The sequence below is a fragment of the Crinia signifera genome, chromosome 5 (genome assembly GCF_055691185.1).
Source record: "Crinia signifera chromosome 5, ASM5569118v1, whole genome shotgun sequence".
NCBI classification, from domain to species: Eukaryota; Metazoa; Chordata; class Amphibia; order Anura; family Myobatrachidae; genus Crinia; species Crinia signifera.
The window spans coordinates 148,438,114-148,458,880 of NC_139221.1; the positions used below are offsets into that span (position 1 = coordinate 148,438,114).

At 42.6% G+C, this 20,767-nt stretch overlaps 1 protein-coding gene across 1 annotated transcript in view; it reads left to right on the forward strand.

The window, feature by feature from the left end:
• The first annotated feature begins 400 nt into the window (after positions 1-400).
• BASP1 (brain abundant membrane attached signal protein 1) overlaps positions 401-20,767 on the forward strand; it is a 90,911-nt gene continuing 70,544 nt past the window's right edge. The window contains exon 1 of the mRNA XM_083188112.1: positions 401-587. The gene's annotated coding sequence lies outside the window, so the exon portion shown is untranslated. The remainder of the gene's footprint in view (positions 588-20,767) is intronic.

The window sequence follows — 20,767 nt, forward strand, 5'->3', positions numbered from 1 at the left end:
CAAGTCTGTTACTCTTAGCCAGAAAAAAACACCAATATTTAAAGAGCAACACTGTATCCGCAAGAAGATAAAAGAAGAGTAACCAGAAAGGCAATCCAATACATATGGTCCTGTCATTCCTGTGGAAGTGTATGAAATTCATTATCGTATGCAAATCAGTATTGCCTTCCATGTTACACATATTCCCGTGCCCAATGTGCATTTAAAGCTCTGAGTAGGGTGCTCTCCTAAACTTGAGGGTAAATATGAACAGCCCACACGCACTTTAATCTTTATATATATGTATATTAAGGGGGGAAAAGCCCCAGAGTGGCTTATGGACAGCAGAGAGGGAGGGAGTGGGAGAATAGAGAAAGGGGGAGACGGGGGTGGAGAGTGAAAGGAACAGAAGGGGAGGAGGGAGAGGGAGAAATGCAGAGGCAGCAGCGGCAGCAGAGACATTGCTACAGCAGTGGGCTCTAATCACCACAGTCCCAGCCACCGAGCCAGGGAGGCACAAGCACCCAGACTAACCAGTGCAGGCACAGGAACCCTTGTGACACCAGGGCACACAAACACACAAGGACAAACACAGACTATTCAATAAGGTAAGGAGGAGAAGATTCATTCCAGCATATGTAATGCAGACACATGACAAATGAATGCAATCAGTTTCTATACAACGGGGATTGGGGTGAGGAGAGCCTGGAGCCAGATGATTCTTGGGGTAGATCTATTTTTTTTTTTCTTAAACTAGTCCCATCGCCCAAATGCTAGATGGGGGTCCATTAATGCACAGTGCAAATATGATTCACATAACAGCTAGCTATAGCCAAACACAGGGACTGGTACATGACAGGAGTTTATAAATATTTGTGTAATTGTATTGCAGACCTATGTAGCACACGTGCTGTATATCTCTCAGAAGGTATAGTATTATGGGGAGGAATAGTGAGAAGCGGGTGCTGTAGGAAGGCTGGACGTCACTAGCCAGATATCAGATCTCTGTACAATAAAGCTGTGCATACTCGTTATAGGATCTGCACATATTAATCTGGAATCTGCCCATTTGAGGGATGAATGACCTAAATACTGTTCTTTTCATGTGCTCTTTGTCCTGACCTGTGTGTCTTGCATACTAGGATTATCTGGGTTCTGAGATCTGCACATTTGGGCGTTTCTTGCTTGATCGATCTGTGTGATGGTGCCAGTGCAGGAATGGGTTACGCGCAGCAGCCCCTTCATGGTACATGGCTGGAAATCGCCCGCTAGTCACCCGTGCCTGCCCGAATAGGGCATTTTCCTCCCTAGTAGTTACTATGGTATTCTCCGAGACACGGGGTTTGTGCTCCGGCAGATTACTCCCTGGCGTGCTGCAGCCACTGGGTGCCTAATGCCTATGCAACAGCTGGGTGACATCTGTCCAGCGGGAGAGATCTGCTGCTGCGGCCATTGCACAGCCCACTATTGTCTCGTCCTGCATTATTGATTAGCCTTTCCCTGGTGGAGCACGTGAGTGCGCCCTGATAATGGGCTAATTAAAACAAGTCTGCATGCATGCTTCCTGATGGTGCAGCTATTGATTGTATGTGACTCATGCAAAGATCTAGAGGAAGGGAAATTATAGGTTGACACACATGGTGATTGTTCATGGAATCCATACATCTTGGACTCTTGTTAAATGATGGACACTGCAGTGGAAAATGAATGAGACTTTTTCACAGTAATTACCAATTCCTTTGTCTTTGCCCGGCGCATGCGCAGAGAGATGGGGCGTGGATAGAGGCTTTCAGTAGCTGCTTCTGCCTCCAGCCCACACGTAGCTCTCCCTGGTACTGCTCAGCATCCCTCTGTAAAGGAATACAGTGACTACAAGCTTGCCTGAACACTGCTACCTTCTATATTGGTTAATTGGCATAATGTTACTGATCAAACAAGCATAGTCTGTATATTACTACCACACAGTTCTATGTGGCTGGAATCCATTTCTTTTCGAAATATATGGCAACTAGGTGGTGCTTACAGTATGTCTGGCACATCTTCCACATTAGAGTGTAAAATGTTTGCTTGCCGATGAAAATGGCATACACATTGCTGTAGATGTGTTCTTTATTAGTTTAGTGTAAGAAATACAATTTATGGGGCAAAAAAGAATACAGTGTATGTGTATATACACTAAAATATAATATATTTTTTTTCCTGCTATAGACACTTATGTGGGTGTCTATCAAAGCAAGGAGATAAAAATCGCCACCACCCGGTCAGCTTCCATTTCTCACTGTAAAGGCAGTGTTGGAAAAATGACAGCTGATTGATTAATGTTTTGTCTGTTCACTTTCTCTTGCCATTTTTTAATATCACCTTAATATTTCTTATTAGCATATTCTGTTGCATGTTATTAATTCATTTTCTTAACCTTCTTCTTAATTTGAACCATATATTATCACTTGCGCCAAAGGAAAGACATTCCAACTTTTTAATAGTACATCCCTAATTGACAAAAGAATCCTGTTCGAACTCCTGGACTAACAACGAAGTGCATTCGCACTGGGAAATCTTGCAAAAAATATTATCAGTGGCAAGAGTTGGAGTGGCCCACAGGGCGAAACTCATGGTAGGCCTCCCTGCATGGGGTCCCACCTCCTCGTGGGACTATGGAATATTTTCTACAGTGCATTGCCATTCTTAATCTGGCACACTGTCATACATACCCTAGCAAAATGTACTATAGAGCAGAGACCATGCACTCCCTGATGGTTAGCCAATGCTCTAATGCAGCTGGTCACAGCCCGTCTGGAGATAAGCCACACCCCTTAACAAGAGCCCATATCATTACATTCCTCAGTGGCCCATTCATGTCCCAGTCCGACACTGGTCAGTGGACACATCCAGGAGCATGCTGTCGTTAACAATATTCCCAAATCTTGCTGCATGATCAGAAGAAGCAACCGATGGAAATGCACATTGGCATCATGATAACATGTGCACACTGGTGGATTTAATGACTTGTCGCTCTGAAGAAATGTTGTCTAATGTGATCGATCCATCCTTCATTGTGATGTTCTATCCATTTTTTTTTTTCTGTGTATACCCAGCTTAAGAGGTTGGCTGATTGGCTATTCGTTGTTTTTCCTTCAAACATACAGTATGTTTCGTCTTTCCCTTTTGTTGCCTTTGGATGCTGGGGTTCATTGTTGATCCTTACCACCAATGAAATATATTAAGCTTAGTGATTGGTGACACCCCCTACAGTATGTTTCAGAACAGTATTTACAGAAATGTCCTGAAAAAAGGCTAATTAGCAGTGAAGAATGCAATCCCTGTTTTAGTCAGTCAGGACTACAGTCTGACTCCTGTGTACTTAATTTACGCTCTCTTCAGGTGTCATAAACCGCTTTATTCCTATGGAGGCTTTGTTGCAGAAGGGGGATCTTGTGCTCTCTCTCAATCTGGCTCCAGAATCTGACATTGTGCCCACACTGGGTCTGGTTCCGATATATAGTTGGAGGAGATTTGTGCTGCTGCTTATATGGAGGCAGCAGTGATTGCTCTGATTTGTTTATTTAGTCAGAGGCAGAACTCTGGGAGGCAATGGAGTCCTCTGCCGCCAGGCTCCTGCTCCCAAGGGGGCACCTCTCCTCCACTGCTAGTTTAAATCAGTTAATTGAAATCCATTGATATCGCTTCTATAGCTGATTCCCCCTCCTAGCAGGACCATAGAGATCACATTCTCTTTATTTTATACATACATACATACATACATACATACATACATACATACATACATACATACATACATACAAGCAAAAATGTACTTCTATAAGGTGGTATGTGTTTGTGGGGAAGGGTGGGGCACCGAAATGTATCTTGTCTCCGGGCAACTGGGATGAACTGACCCCACTGAATGCAGTGGAAGGTGTTTCACCTCCTACATATTTTACTGATCTGAGTTGCATCCTATTAATTGCGACACTATTCGGCTGGCTCTGATGGAAATCCTGGCCTCGCCTCTCCATGACAATGGTTGCGACTAGGGCCAGATTAAGACCCTGTAGAGGCCCTAAGCGCTTAAAGATTTTTGTGCCCTCCTATATTCTGTCTTCTTAACCTCTACTACAACTATTTTTTTTATTTTATTATTATTTATTTATTTTGGGGGCCGCTTTTTTGTGTAACCTGGTTCAGCTGCACCTTTTTTTTTTCTTTACACCATAGTAAATGGTAAATCCAGCAATGGAAATTTCTGTAGGCCATTGCCACCAACTCCTGATGCCAGATCACTGACAGTCTGATGTAGTGTGACCAACATTGTAGGCCGCTACTGCACATGCACAATATAGGTACAGCATATGCACAAAGTACCAAAACATTGCTACTTTGTGACATCGTCACATCAGTGATGGGATCTGAATCTGGCATTGTGTCAGATTATTTGTAGACTTTTGACAATGTGGAAGACTATTCTAATATGCTGGCAATGTAAGTCGCAAGTACAGTGGTTATCGCTAATGCTCTCCCTGCAAGTTAGTATGCAGAAGGGGAAATTTTGTTAAAACTGCAAAAATCCCCAAGATATAGATGACCAATAATGTCCGCAGTGTCTTAGTAATGCATAGACCCCTATATCTCCCTTGGTACTGTAATCCTTGTTCTACTGGTTAATGATCTGCTTTGGATTCTGTTTCATAGAAGTATTGTAGCACATTGATCAGCAGCATTCCCTAGACTTCTGAGGTTCATGAAGCACTCCCATGTAGTGTTTTCTATAACATTGGCCCTTATTCAGATCTGATTGCAGGACAAATTTGTTCTCAAAATGGGCAGAACCATGTACACTACAGGTGGGGCAGATGTAATATGTATATAGAGAGTTAGATTTGAGTGAGTTATTTTGTTTCTGTGCAGAGTAAATACTGGCTGCTTTACTCTTGCACTGCAATTTAGATTTCAGTTTCAACACACCGCACCCAAATCTAACTCTCTGTGCACATGTTTCATCTGCCCCACCAGTAGTGCACATGGTTTTGCCCATTTTGAGAAAAAATTTGTACTGCAATCAGATCTGAATAAGGGCCATTATGTATTATTAATTGTAATAAATGAGGAACAGATATGTACATGTTTGTTTCTTAAACCAGGTTATAAATAGCACCTCTAACATGGAAAAGAATGTGTCATGAATATCAAATTAAAGCAAATTATGACCGGAAGTGGAGACCGTTATAGATGATCTTTTTGATGTACTTGGAAAATGGACCTGATGTGGTTTGAGGTTATTCCAGTTTGCCTAGCATAATCTGCTTTAAATAGCACTGTGTATGCCCACATAGAAAATGTCCACAATTGATAACTTGCATCTTAAGTTGTTTTAACATGATCCAGTTTTAGTTGATTTGTTGAGTGACATTGTTTGTGTGGATAAAACACATTGCTACTCAATCCCCCTTATTTTATTATTTTCTCGCCTATGTCCTACATCCTTTTCATAAACAGCATTTTTAAAAATGATTTACAACCTGTATGAATACAGTACAACGCTTACCTGATAGGGCCTCTTATCTAAATGTTAGTATTGCTATAGGAAAGACTCCAAAACAATGTTCTGTATACACCAATGATTCCAAACATATATCCATGGCTCAGCACAGATGGTTAAATCAAATTGACTCATTTACTTTGATTATGGGCCGTTGGGGTGCCTTGAGGACTGTGTGTGGGAACCTCAGGTATACACAAACAGAAGGAAGATGTTGTTTTTACTGTGAAATTATTCCACTCCTTGGCGTATGCTTGAGGAAAATGAAATACATTTATCTCGTGGGGTGGGGGAAGCAAATAGAAGTCTATAGGCTTCTATATGGTAATGCCATCTAAAGAAGGCATTGCCCACCATTTTCAAGCTGTATAACATTCTGAAACTTGCTGGAGTTTCTGCAATATGGCCGCTAGTCCCCACTTGGTGCAGCAAGTAATTCCCACAACTCTGATATGCGATCATGCACTATTCCGTTAGCTGAGGGGTGGGGGACTCCGATCTACACGAGCGCTGCATGTTGCACCTGCACCATAGGGGACGCTCCATGAGCATGGCTGCATCTGTACATAAACAAAAATAATAAGAACGAAGTAGACAGCGCTAAAGGACACTATGAACACATAATATTATAGTAAAAACAAAATACAAATTTATTCAAGATAATTTAACACAGTAATAGTTATACACTTGAAACACCGGCCGGTATTCTTTAAACAATAAAAAAGCTAATCTTTTTTCTTTTTCTTCATAAACAAAAATGTCTGATCTGTTCAGGAGTGAATTTGAGGGTTGAAGTTGAAACAACCATTGAAGAACTCTTGACAGTAGGGTGGACTTCTCTGCCAATGTCCTTCGGTGTACCTCTTGGGTTACATACAAAGACTGCTTTAGGATACCTGTTACATTTTGAAAGTATTGAGCTTATTGCACCATGTACTCACTGGGTTTATGAGCTGTGCCCTTTAATGCAAAGAAGATAATGCACAGTATAGGATTTCCGTGGTACACAAATGAGAACCACATTATATCTGGCCCAAGATCTGATATAAATTCCCAGACACACCTGTTTTCCTGGCCGTGAAAAACAGCACTTGTAGGGAATTTTGTTTTGCCTGTCTGAGTAGTTGAAGGAAAAAAAATCCATCCTGATCAATTAGCTGTGGTAAATTATGTATTCAGTATGCTACAAGTCCACTGTAAGGATGCTTTAAACTTTGCAGTTAATAGTGTCCAGTATTTGCATTGTAATGCATTTCCATTGCAGTTCTAATGGCAGGTAATTAGGTGATTTTATATAGTAGATAAATAAGTACTAAATTCATAACTGAATTTAGCTTGCCTTAGGTCACTGCAATAAGAAAATAAGTAGGCAGGAACAAACCATTGTGTATAATGTAAAATGGTTCTAGTAAATGGAAAGCATGCCAAGCATATGTAATGTTACAGAAGAATTTGCATGTTTCTATTCAAAACATCTGCCTGTCAACTATTGCACACATATCTCTACCATTCTGTCTTGGAGATGGATTAAACGTTTAAGACAGTGGTTCCCAAACTGTGCGCCTAGGCTCCCTGGGGTGCCTCGGGACACTTGCAGGGGTGCCTCGGGTTGGTCGTCCAGGACCAATTCAAATTATTTATGATCAATTATTTCTGGAAAAAAACAGTGCTGGTGGCTGCCAATCATAAAATCTGTACAATCAGAACCAAATCCTGCCCTTTACTACATAACTGAACCTAAGAAGCACATATAAACACAATCTACTTCATTTGATATATATTTTTTGGGGCCTAGGGGTGCCGTGGAAAAACTCTGATACTCTAGGGTGCCCTGGTTTAAGAGATAAAATAAAGATGTTGCCCAAAGGAAGTAATCAGACGTTGATGTCTGCTGTAGTGCTTCTCACTCAGTGTGGTCTGTAGATCAGCACTGATATCCAAACCAGACCTGTGCTAGAAACACCACAGCACACAGCAGTGTACAGGAACTGCATGGGTTTTCAAACATAGCGGGTGCAAGAATGAACACTAAAAAGCTTTTAATATGCATATTTAAAAAAAAAATATCTGTAATTAAATGCATGGATTAGCCCTGGAAGTCCAACATCGATAAGATTGATTTTAATTTATCTGAAAGTTGACCTCTAGTAAATATACCCCTAACTGTCATCCAAAGTCATTGAAATGACAGATGACTGGTTGCTTTAGGTAACTAGTCCATGTTATCGCTCTCCAAAGCTTTACCTCTCCCTCTCATAGTAGAAAGTAATACATTTTAAACTAAATAAAAGGATTATTATAGAAATCAAGGAAGGTAGATCAAATTGGACAACAATAGATTATTTACATTTAGTCAAACATATATAGCTGATTTATTTTTGTAATACAGGTCGAGTATCCCGTATCCGAATATCCGTTATCCGAATTATTCCGAAATACGGACATTCCAGAAAGTGAAAAAAATTTTTTTTTTTGCTAAAAACTCACTGGGGACATTTGTAACAGCACTACTAAGGACATGATATGTAACTGGCACTATATATGTGCAAGACAATGATTGCTTGGCATTCAAATTCAGTGCTGAGATAGTACACACATTTTGTTTCACGTTTTGAAACCTTGTTTTTTGAACAAATAAAATATATTTGTGTGTATTTTATGTGGTAATAAAATATATATGTGTGTATATTATGTGTTTATACAGCATAAATGCAAGATACTTCAAAATACATCATTGAAATATTAAAATATTCCGAAATACGGAATAATCCGTTATCCAAAATTCTCCTGGTCCCGAGCATTTTGGATACGGGATACTCAACCTGTACTTTCATTTTTTTAGGAGTATAGATTTGATAGAGGTTGCAAAGAGACTCCTCTTTTTTTTTTTTGTCCCAATTGTAAAGCACAATAGAATGTTGGCGCTATATAAGTGACATGGGGGTATTCAATGTGCCGCTCATATTAGCGACAGCATTGATGCAGGATCATGGCAGACTTTAGAAGTGGTCGGGCCCGTTTTGCTGATAACGGCCGTGGATTGTCTCGATCCCGGATGCAGATCGCCAATCCACGGCAGTTTTCGTGGCCATGCCCCCGTTGCGCCGATAGGTAGGCGGGACATTGAATCCCGCCTGTCGTTCAGCTGTTGGCTGACCTCAAAAGGACCAGGATCACGGCTGTCGGCAGGGATCAACAGCCGTGATCCTAGATTGAATACCTCCCTTAATAATAAACACATTTTGATTGAAAGGAAGCCACCATTTTCTTCTACTACTTTGTACCATTGGACAGCTGCTAATGTCAGGTGGATCTAAAGATAGCGTGGTAATAGGATACCTACTTACAGTATACTCCGCTAAAACATGGGAAAGTGAAAAATGGCAGTTTATTTGCCTTTACGTGTTTTGGCATTGTGAGTTAATGGGCTATCCTATTGGATTGTCCATTTAAAAACAAAAGTTAAAGACAAGTTAAACGTGTGGTTTTTGCAAAGCCAAAAACAGGGCTGCTTTTATGATATAACTGACAATGTTTACCGTTAATCGCCCGATATTGATCGGCTGCGTGCTCCCTCGGATCTTTTGCTAAATCTTCTGATCTTACATGTTGCATGAAAGATCAGAATATGTAACAAAAGATCCATCATGGGATCTTAATAGAAATCTTTGATAAAGATGTGCGCTTGTCTGAAATCTTTTTTTCCAGGACGGACAAAAGATCTCAAGGCTAATTTATGCACACATATTAAGATCGCAGATCTTTCTAGTGTGTGGGCACCTTAAGTCAGTTTTCCCATTTCCTGCACAGTTTTTGTACTGCGACTTTTGAATCGCCCTGTGTGTGTGCCAGTGATGCACTGGAGTATGCTTTCCATTGTCTTTTTGAATCTGGTGCCTGATGCGGCCACACATTAGCAGAAGGGAGTACAGACGGTACTCTTTACCTAGCACGGCGCCCATCGCGGGCATTGAGTGCACTAAAAAATCGGGTGCGACGCGACCGACGCGATTTCCCATAGGGACCAATGTTAAATTTCTCAATTGACCCGATTTTTCTGTTCAATGCCTCAATTGACACGATTTTTCCATAGGAAACAATGTTAAATGGCCCACAGAGGCCAAATAGGCACCCTAAAGTGTGAAATGGCCCCCACAATTTTTAACGCCACCCCACGATCAACGTGAACCCGAAGCGTGGCGAGCGCAGCGGTACGCGTCCTACGACCTTTTTATACCCCCACTATGCACGTCGGCGTGGAGTTGAGAATAGAATAGTGTGGCGAGCAGACGCGGATACCTTTACAGGTAAACGCATCCCTTCGCGGGCTTCACAGGTATCCGCGTCCCCTCGCGGGGCTCGCTGCGCTTGCCACGCTTCGGGCTCGGTGGCTCGCTGCGCTCGCCACACTATTCTATTCTCAACTCCACGCCGACGTGGATAGTGGGGGTATGAAAAGGTCATAGGATGCGTACCGCCGCCCCTCGCGTGCTCGCTGCGCTCGCCACACTTCGGGTTCACGTTGATCGTGGGGTGGCGTTAAAAAATGTGGGGGCCATTTCACACTTTAGGGTGCCTATTTGGCCTCTATGGGCCATTTAACATTGTTTCCTATGGAAAAATCGTGTCAATTGAGGCATTGAACAGTAAAATCGGGTCAATTGAGAAATTTAACATTGATTCCTATGGGAAATCGTGGGCATCGCGTCGGTCGCGGGCGATTTTTAGTGCATTCAATGCCCGCGATTTTTTTACCTGCGATGCCCACGATCAAAATCGTGGGTGCCGTGCTAGGTAAAGAGTACCGTACAGACACATGCCCATATAATGATGTGTAAAGGTGCCCACACACTAGAAAGATCTGCGATCGTAAGATGTGCGCATAAATTAGCCTTGATATCTTTTGCCCGCCCTGGACCAAAGATTTCAGGCAAGCGCACATCTTTACCAAAGATTTTTTTTAAGATCCCGTGTGCGTTCCTATGGATCTTTTGTTAAATCTTCTGATCTTTCGTGCAGCACGTAAGATTTATTTATTTATTTATTTGCAGTTTCTTATATAGCGCAGCAGATTCCGTTGCGCTTTACAATAGTAAACAGTGATAAAACAAACTGGGTAACAACAGACAGACATGGAGGTAGGAGGGCCCTGCTGCAAGCTTACAATCTATAGATCAGAAGATTCAGCGAAAGATCCACGGGAGCGCATATCGGCCGATTTTCGACTAATTATCGGTAAACATCGGACGATATATCGGTCAATCGGCCCAAAAATCGTTCTAGTGTGTGGGCACCTTAAGAGTTAGTGAAAGACCTCACAGAGCATCAATTTACACTACATCTGTGCCTGTTACATTTTCATATACCATTTCAATGGAAGAAAAATTAATTAATCAGTGGCAGACTTAAAACCTAGATCTCAACTGTCCCTGTTTCAGCGGGACAGTCCTGCAATTTGGATACTGTCTGGTGGGCCTCAGTGTCTCATGAGGGGTGGCAAGGCAGCAGGTGATCTCTGTTAAGATGCTGTGTGCACACCATTTAAACAGTGTATTGCAGTGAGCTGGCCACGCCTCCACAATGATGAAAGCAGGAGAAACCATGCTCCTTCTCATTCAAGGCCCCAGCACTTTCAAGCAGGTGCTATTCATACTTGCCTACTTTTGAAAACTAGATTCATTGAGGGGGCGTGTAATGCTCCTCCCAAAGGGCGTGTCTAGTTCCATATATGACAAGATTGTGAACGTACTGCTACATCTGACAGGAATCTTGTAAAATGACTTGTATACAAATGTAGATGAGCCCCAAAGCCGTTAGTAAGAGCTACTATACTTGGTAAAGTGCTGGGAAATGGCGCTGATGATTCAATGTAAATGTATCTATCTCTCATTCCTTTTTTTTCCCCCAAAATGTAGAAGTGTAATGTGGGCTAGGTGAAATGAGGGAGATTGCTGCTATTTCAGGGAGTCTCCTGCAAAATGCAGGAGGGCAGAGCCGGCCTTATCCAATTTGGTGCCCTAGGCAAGATTTTTTTTGATGCCCCCTAGCAGATGATACCACCACAAAATTTAGTGTTTACACACAAAAAATAACATGCTGGTTTATGACATTTTTATTGTTAAAGAAACAGGTGCTAAACGATATATATATATATATATATATATATATATATATATATATATATATATAACAGTATTTATACAACGGAACCGAACAGATCACTATAAATAACTCCAAACGAAGTATACAATATAAACATAAGAACTGTGCAAACATCAATCAAAAAGTTAAACAAAAGTAGTGCAAACTTGAGCAAAGTAATGCTGATGAAATCTAGTGTTGTTTTACAGCCGTACCCGCCTTGACTTTCTTGCAGCAAAGTCATTTATAACCTATATAAACCGAGCCCAAAGCGTGGCGAGCGTAGCGAGCCCCGCGAGGGGACACAGAATACTGTTTAAGAAATCTGCGGCCGCTCGCCACGCTTCGGGCTCGGTGGCTCGCCACAGGTTTATATCCAACTCCTTGCCCACTTGGATAGTAGGGGTATGAAAAAGGACCCCTTTTTCCCATTGAATTCCATGTTAAAATGGACTTAGTCCATTTTAACATTGAATCCTATGGAAAAATCGGGTCCATCGCATCGCATGCTATATGGTCGTATGCGATGTCATGCGATGGACCCGATTTCTAAATCGGCAGCCCAGATAATACATAAGTACCGGACAATCATATATAATAGTCCAAAGAGGCTAAGAACATCCGAATAAGCCACAATGTCACATACATAGGTGTGTATATGTGTATATATACACAGATGTAGTGGGATTCATCCCCTGCTCCCGTGCCATCTGTGTGTCGGAAGGGGACGCGCACAAGGTGCGCGCGTCCCCTTCCGACGGTGCTGCCCTCGGTTGCCCCGGGCGAACGCTCCCCCCGCAGCCTCCCCGGGTCCCCCCAGCCCCCCTCGAGCGGCGAGGCGGACAGTATTGCGTCTGCCTCGCCGCCCGGATACTGAGACGCACGTGCGTGGGGGACGCACGCTCATCTCAGTCAGATGGAGCGCCGTGTTGCTGGCGGATCGCCAGCAAAGGTAAGGCTGGCTCCGTATGTATATGTATATGTGTGTGTGTGTGTGTGTATGTATGTATGTATGTATGTATGTGTGTATATATATATATATATATATATATATATATATATATATATATATATATATATATATATATATATATATATATTAGTGTAGGTATCAAGATCAAGTCCCCAGACTCAAGACTTAGTTACACTGGCTGGCTGGAAGAATCACAGGGGCAAGGCACAGGCGCTGATGATGGTGGCGTTTCACCTGCCACCATACACTCCATTTGCTGCTGCGTGGCTCACTGTCGCTGTCCCTCCTCCACTACTCCCAGCACGCGCCACGGCGGCTGGAGGAGGTGGGACAGAGTGTGGGATGTGAGGGCGAGCACTGAGCCGCCTGCCGCGTGTGTCACGTGGGGGTGCGCCGCGGCTGGCCGGGCGGATGTGAAAACATTAAGCTGCGCCTGCGCCCGACATCATTGCGAGGGCGGCGGGGGGGGGGTGGCTGCTGCGGCGCGTGAGCCACTATCGTACAGTACGAGTGTGACCTGCGGTATGTCTCCCAGCCCCAGCTTAACGCAATGCTGCCCCTAGGCATAGGCTGCTGCCCTAGGCAATTGCCTAGCCTGCCTATGCCTAGGGCCGGCCCTGCAGGAGGGTAGGCAACTATGGTGCTACTGCGCTACGCAAAAGTCCCAGTCCCCTCGGCACAGTTGGGAGGTATGCGTAACATAAAACAAAGATACTAAAATAATGCTGCTTATACATCTCAATTATATGTTTACCTTGGTTTGGAATTTAAACTTCATATAGGTGAGTTACAGTGAGTGTTTAAGTAATATGTCTTTTTAAGGATGGATTTAAGTTCTCGGACAAACATTTAGGTTAACCCTAAACACAGTGAAGTCCCACTTCCATATAGCCGGCATGTACTTAAGTGGAAATGTCAAATCTACCCTTCTGTAACTCCAGCTGTCGACATGTACTGCATTATAAATAAATAAAATGTCATGTCCTGACAGTAACATGTTAAAGTGTCAGAAATGCCTGAGTGATGTTTCCCATCTCCTCAGCAAGTTCTTGGAAAAAATCCTAGTTTTTTTTTCTTTCATAGACAAAATGGCTGACTGTGTTTCAACTGCACAAAATCAACATGGACTCTCATAAGAAATAGCTTAACAATGCAGTTGCATCCACTAAGCATTAAATCAAATAGCATCTAGGGACATTAGGGAATCTTTCTGTATGAAGCCATCTTTCTGATCAATGATCTCTTTTCCTTTCGACATAAATACATATAGAATACGTCAAGAACCTGTTTGTAATGTACAGTTGCCATAGAAACACAATTGAAAAATGCATTTCTTTAACTGTAAAGATAGAAGCAGACAAGGACTTTATTGCTTATTTTACAAGCTCTTTGCATTATGTTAAGTCTGTTTTATGAGTGCTTTTCTTGGCTCTGCACATTTCATCTGAATAAAGAGCATAATGATATTTCCTGTGTATAATTGTATCCGTTTCACATTTCTAGAAACATGCATAAACATACAATGTGTATTCTATTAGCGGCGGTAATTTTCCGCTGCTAATAGGTTCGCCGTGGGCTATCCAGTTAGTCCTGATAACCAGAATTTATCGGGGATTATGCTGTGGGCGCCTCAGGCACATAATGCATAAAGTCCAATAACCAGTTTTCGGAACTATCAAAAACAAGTCCAAGAACTTCTCTTGGACCCAATGTGTTATTTCACGGTAGCGGGTAAATAATTTTACAGATAAAAACTGCCTATAATTGGATAACCTTGAAATGACTATCTGTCAAATTAGCGCTATTAGGCTAATATCAGCGAAAAACTGGAGTTTTTGATCTTATTTGCCATTTAAAACCTTTGCACGTTTTAATTAATGTTACATTGGACCTATATTTTTTACACCACCCTTGATGTAAAAGGTGTCTTGTGTTTTGTTTTTCAAATTTTAAATTAAAAAAAGTCAGATTTAGTTTTTTTTTTTTTTATGTCCTACTAAAGGTGCATACACATGGCGTGATGTTGGAAATGATCCGACAAAGTTACAGATGGGAACAAATCGGTTCGAAAGCCACCTAGTGTATATTGGGCAGTGATGAGCACTGATGCACGATCCCGCTACATCGCTGACCCGGCCGCTCACTTGCTAGTAATAACTGAGTGGACTGCTTTCCATAGCATCCTGGAAAGTCTTCAACCCCAGGAAAAATTGCTAAAATGGGCAAAAAAATGCTCCGTATGTATACACTGAGCATTTTTTTAGCCCAGTGATTCTCCCCATGATCGTTACCTATATACGCTGGGCAAAAACAACTAGTGTGCATGCAGACAGATCTTGTCTGTGCTCAGACTTCCTCCTTTTTTACTCTAAAGGGGGTACCGTATTCAATCCCCCGTCTTTGAAAGCAGTCAGGCTCGTTTTAGGCATTCAGCAGGGGGGACATTGAATCCCACCAGCCGAATATCAGTCAAGAGGGTCGACAACGGGCCTGGGTCACGACTGTTGTGAAATCTCGATAGTATTGACCCGGGATTGAATACTCCACTAACCCTGCAAAAAGCATTTATGCAGTGGTGGTTCCAGAGGGGGGAACACAGCACAGTTCAAAATTCAAACGGGGGCAAAACACCAACTGCCAGTAAGTCAGTTTGGAATGGCAGATGGTAGAAGTGGGAGTGCCTACATCTACAGATGTATTGTCCCATCTGGCTGTTGTAACAAAAACCTGGTAATGGATGAGAGCAAATGACAGTTAATCATTTGCTTTGAAAGGCTGGAAAACTGTCAATCGGATATTACCAGGATTTTGCTCTAACCAGCCAAATCTGGCAAATCTGTATATATATGGCCAGCTTAACCACATTAGATTCATTATTTGAACTACCTGAAACAGAGATATATAAATGTTGACAAGCACCTACTGTAGTGGGTTTCTTTCTTTCCTTACTGCCAAGTTGCGTGTGATGAGTGCCGGTTGTTGGAATGTCTGCATATCCCTGCCAGGAGACTGCGCACCATTCAAGTTGCTTTCTTTAAGCATTGTGCCGGGCATCATCTGCCACATTAATATTATACTGTATATATTTGCCATACAGTACAGATCGAAGTGTAATGGGCAACACTGAGAAAATGAGGAAAAAATCCAAAAGACCTTGTACTGTCTCTAATGCTGCCAAGGTTGTGTACAGTTCCTGAGATTTGGTTACTTTTTAATATATTTTGCTGTGACTTAGGGGGGTATTCAATGTGAGGGTCACGGCAGTCAAGCTTGCTCGGCCGAGAACATGCAGGCGGGATTCAATGTCCCCCCTGCCGGTGAGCGAGAAGGGGGCGTGGTCACGAGTTGCGGCCAGGAAGAGGCGAGCTGCAGCCGGCAGCTCGTCACTTACCGACCATTCCCGGCAGAATGAGCCCGACGGGAGATGCTCGCCGGTGATTGAATATCCCCCTAACACTTTGTGTATACAATATAATACTTTTTTTTTTCTTCTTTAACAATGACGGTTTTAAATAAACGAATTCAGCACAGCTGAAACCTAAGTACAATAGAAATACTCCTACTGTTTTTGTACTGAACAGAATGTTATCTAATGTAGCACTTTGACATTGTGTGGATTACTTGAAGAACATCAGCTACAGTATGTGGTTTCATTCACATGGCATTGAAGCAAAATGTTGTACAAATATTTGTATAGGGTACTTTGTGTATTGCAGTGATCAGCTGTGAGTCAGAAAACTCGCTAGTGTCGTTTTTTTTTTTTTTTGTGAGCAAGATATTTTTATTTTATGTGAATAAGTAGTTGACATTATCTAGAAGCCCATACACACTATAAGATTATCTGTCCAATTAAGCTGATTGTTCATACCACTTTTTTCCATTTTTACAACTTTTGGGAGAACATGGGTAATTGTAATGGCCAGTTTTTCATTCCAATCAACCAGATTGGAAAGACAATCTTTTTGTGTGTATGGGCCTATAAATAAGTGCCATATAATCAGTGGCGGCCCATAACTTTTGTGGGGAGGGTGGCTGCCTCTGACCATGAAGCAGACACCCCCCCCCCCCTCCCCCCCAGGTTGCCGCTGCTGGTCCCTGCAGTGAGTGTCTGGCGCATGTGCTCTGATAGGCGCCACGACTGCGCATGCGGCCAGCTTCTATGGGCTACTTCGGCAACAGCCCATAGACGTAATCATGGTCCCGACGCCTGTACTATGACAGGCACCAGGACCAGTGAGGTGCGCATTACTGATATAGGTACTGCGCATGCGCAATCAGTGATTCCACACAGCAGCCTACAGAAAGACCTCCCGGTGGGAGGGAACACCTCACAATGGGACTGCCTTGGTGACTGGCAGGTCGGACTTTCAATAGGAAATCACTGCCAGTCACAGTGAAGCCAGTGCAGTATCACAGACTGCATCTGGCTTCACTACAGTGGCAGATTTTACCTGGTGGGGGCTGCAGCCCATTGGTAAAAACCGCCACTGCATATAATGTTCTTTGGTTAAACCTTTCATGTATCTTCTTGTAACTAGTGTGCCAATGCGTAAGCAAAATGCTTTGGCCTCTCCTATTATTGTCAGATTGTACAGATAAGACTGTGAACACTGAAATTTCTGGATTCTGACTTCAAGCCAGAATTGATTTGTCTTCTGAATTATCCTGATTATATGTTGAAGATGATTGGGGATTCATATGTAGTAATTTAATCTTCTTTAAAATGATCACATTGAGCTTGCTGTGTGCATGGCCATTTTGCTCTGTGATATTCAGGTAAAAAATACCCACCTATTTGCTATCTATAGCAAATATTAATAAAATAATGCTTCTTTCAAACCTTGTGTATTGAAAGCTCCTGTATACATCACTGGGGTGTGGATTATTAGATAGACAGTTAATAGGTCTACCCCAAAATGTTTACTTGTTAAAATATACACAAGAAAAAGGTAGACACGTGAAAAGGTCAACATGATCACATTTTTTTGTCGGTCGACAACTGTTGACATGGCCCTCTATGCCAACATGGATGGGGAAGTAAGGACAAAATTAGGAAAAACTCATGTCAATCTTTTGATCCTGTCAACATTTTGGGGTAGTCCTATTGACCCTGTAGATCTATCAACCGGGACAACATCATTGATGTTGGGCAAAGTTAGTGCATAGAAAACAAACTGTTTTATACTATTACTAAATTCAGTATCTCTATCTCTCTCCAAACATATACATTTATTATGTTTGGAGGTTAGTAAATCAGTATGAGTCTACTACATACTGTATGTAATACTGATTTTTATCTGTGACTGTTACATAACGCTACAATACCTGCGTGCTACCGTTTCCAGAAAAAGAAGGGCGTGTGGACTCACAAAAGTGTAGTTTCAGTAAAACCGGAAGTGGACTTCATGTGCATGCATGCATTTCTTTTGTATTGGCAAAGCACCCTCGTTGAGTCAAAACATTGCAATGCAGTGACTTACGAAAAAATAAAGGGTACTTGTTTCCTAGCACGGCACCCGTCGTGGTAGATCGCATACCTTAAGTTAAGGTAAATTAAGGTATGCGATGGACGCGATTTTCTGTCATTTAAGTGTTTTTAATTGCCGGCAAGTAGAAAATCGCGTTGATCGCGTCCATCGCATGCCATTATAATGGCATGCGATGCGATCAACGCGATTTTACATAGGTAACAATGGGAAATGGGCCAATGGGCCCAATTTTTGATTGTATATGCACCGTCATGTGTTTTTAAGTATGTGAAGTGTCCCCCCCATTGTTAATGCCACTCCACTATTGACGCCAACCTGAAGCGTGGCGAGCAAAGCAGTACGCGTCCTCCGACCTTTTCATACCCCTACTATCCACGTCGGCGTGGAGTAGATTTTATAAAGTGTGGCGAGTGCACGCGTATACCTGTGAAGTTATGCGCGGGGCTCGCTACGCTCGCCACACTATATAAAATTATCTCCACGCCGACGTGGATAGCGGGGGTATGAAAAGGTCGGAGGATGCGTACCGCTGCCCCACACGGGCTCGCTGCGCTCGTCACGCTTCGGGTTGGCGTTCATCGTGGGGTTAACAATGGGGGGGGCATTTCACCCATGAGGGGGGTATGCAATTAAAATTGGGGTTTCGGGGGCTTTTTACATTGGGCCAATGTAAAATTGGGTCTCGGACCATTTTACATTGATTCCAATGTAAACATCGCATCCATCGCATGCGATTTGGTTGCATGCGATGCGATCTACGCGATTTTTTAGGTCCCGATGCTTAAGATAAAAATCGCTGGCGCCGTGCTAGGAAACAAGTACCAAATAAAGCAGCTAAAGTTTACCAAGAACGTGACTGTTTGCCGTTTTAAATACTTGTTTGGAACTCTTCCCACATGTTCTGTCTAGGGGCAGTATTCAATGTGAAATTTTCTCCGTGCATGGCAAGAGATTTTTTCTCTCGCCATGCACTCTCCGTGTTCCGGAGCCTCCTGCTCCCCCTATTCAACGTGTTAAAGACTCGCCGCCACTCGCGGCGAGTCTTAACCCCTGCAGCGGACGAGCGTCCGCGGCAGGGAGCTGTCAGGGAGCCGGGGGACGTAGCAGCCAAGAGAGATTAAAGTCTCTCTTGGCTGCTGCAGGGGATATGGGGAGGGGAGCAGGGCTCCCCTGGACCCAGGCAGCACAGGCTGCCCCCCCTATAGCCAGCGGGGGACCCAGTATTCACTGTACCCGAACGTGCATCGGGTGCAGTGAATATATGAATATCTAATGAGCGGCTCGAGCGCTCCGGCCCCCTGCTAGCTGCACTGTGTAAAAAAAAAAAAAATGTAAAAAAATATTTTTTTTAAAATTAAATATATATTCATGTGCTATAGGCACATGAATAAAAATAACATGGCCCTTCACAGAAAAAAAACCTGATTTTTTGACACCAAAATTAAAAAAAACACCCTTTTAGTTTAAAAGTTCACATTCCTGCTCTCCATCAAAAGATGGAGAATTTCTACACGGAGAGAGACGGCGAGAATCACTTAGAAAGACGGAGAATATTTCACATTGAATAGGGTGGCTCGCCTTTGGAGAAAAAAAACCTCTCTCCACCGCGTGAAAAGCACAAACTCTCCAGAAATCACAGCGAATTTTTCTCATTGAATACTGCCCTAGGTAAGATCCATTTTCATAAATGTTTCTTATTTTTTAATGAAATACAAGGCAAACATTTCTCAAGAGAACTTTTTTTGTCAAATCGCAAACCAAGGCAGGAATACAAGTCTAGAGAGTTCTGAAACTGCTGAATGTACCCTTTTCACCTCAGGAACACTTAGTATTACAGGAGACATATGCGGAACATGTCATTTTCAATTAATTTGCATTCTTTTCCAACTGCAAGACAATAGTACAATATACTTTACCATCGTTGAGGGTTGTCAACCAAGTCTCTGATGCATTTGAATTGCTAATAAATAATGTTGGTCATGTATGGGTGATGATAAATTATTGGTTATGAAAATTTTCAGTCTCTATTTATGCCAAAACCATTCATCGGAAATACTAGTAAGAACAGTGATTGGTCTTTTTAGCAACTACTCTCATTGGTCTACTGCCAGTAAATCACTGTTGGCAGGGGACCCTAAAGAATATGTCTGCAAGGAAATTTGAATGTGCTGTACAATGTGAACAGAATGGATATAAATAGACCCCTGGCCTGCAGCATTTTACTATTAGGTTTCATTAGGCCCATCTGGACGAGTTCTTCAAGTTGTCACTTGTCATTCTAGTTTGTTTGAAATGGGGGTAAACGGGATTGTCCTTTCTGTTTACAAATATCATGTTTGCTGGAACCACAGAAAATGTTTGGTGGATGCTTCCCAAGTGGATGGATTAAAATCGCTGCACTCCTCACTGCGGGGCTTCATAAAAGCTGCTTCTTGGAATGTACTTACTGTAAAGTGGTGGTCATTCAAGCGTCCTGCACCTTTACAAAACCTGTGCAGTTCCTCTTTCCTGCCTGGGGATTCGCTTCTGCTATGGCGTTACTAGCACAGTTTGGTCTGTATCTTAAAACAGACCAGACTGTGCTGAGAGCAACAAAGTGGACATACTGTAGTCACCCCTGGCATGTTTTGAAAGGTGCAGGGTGCTAGT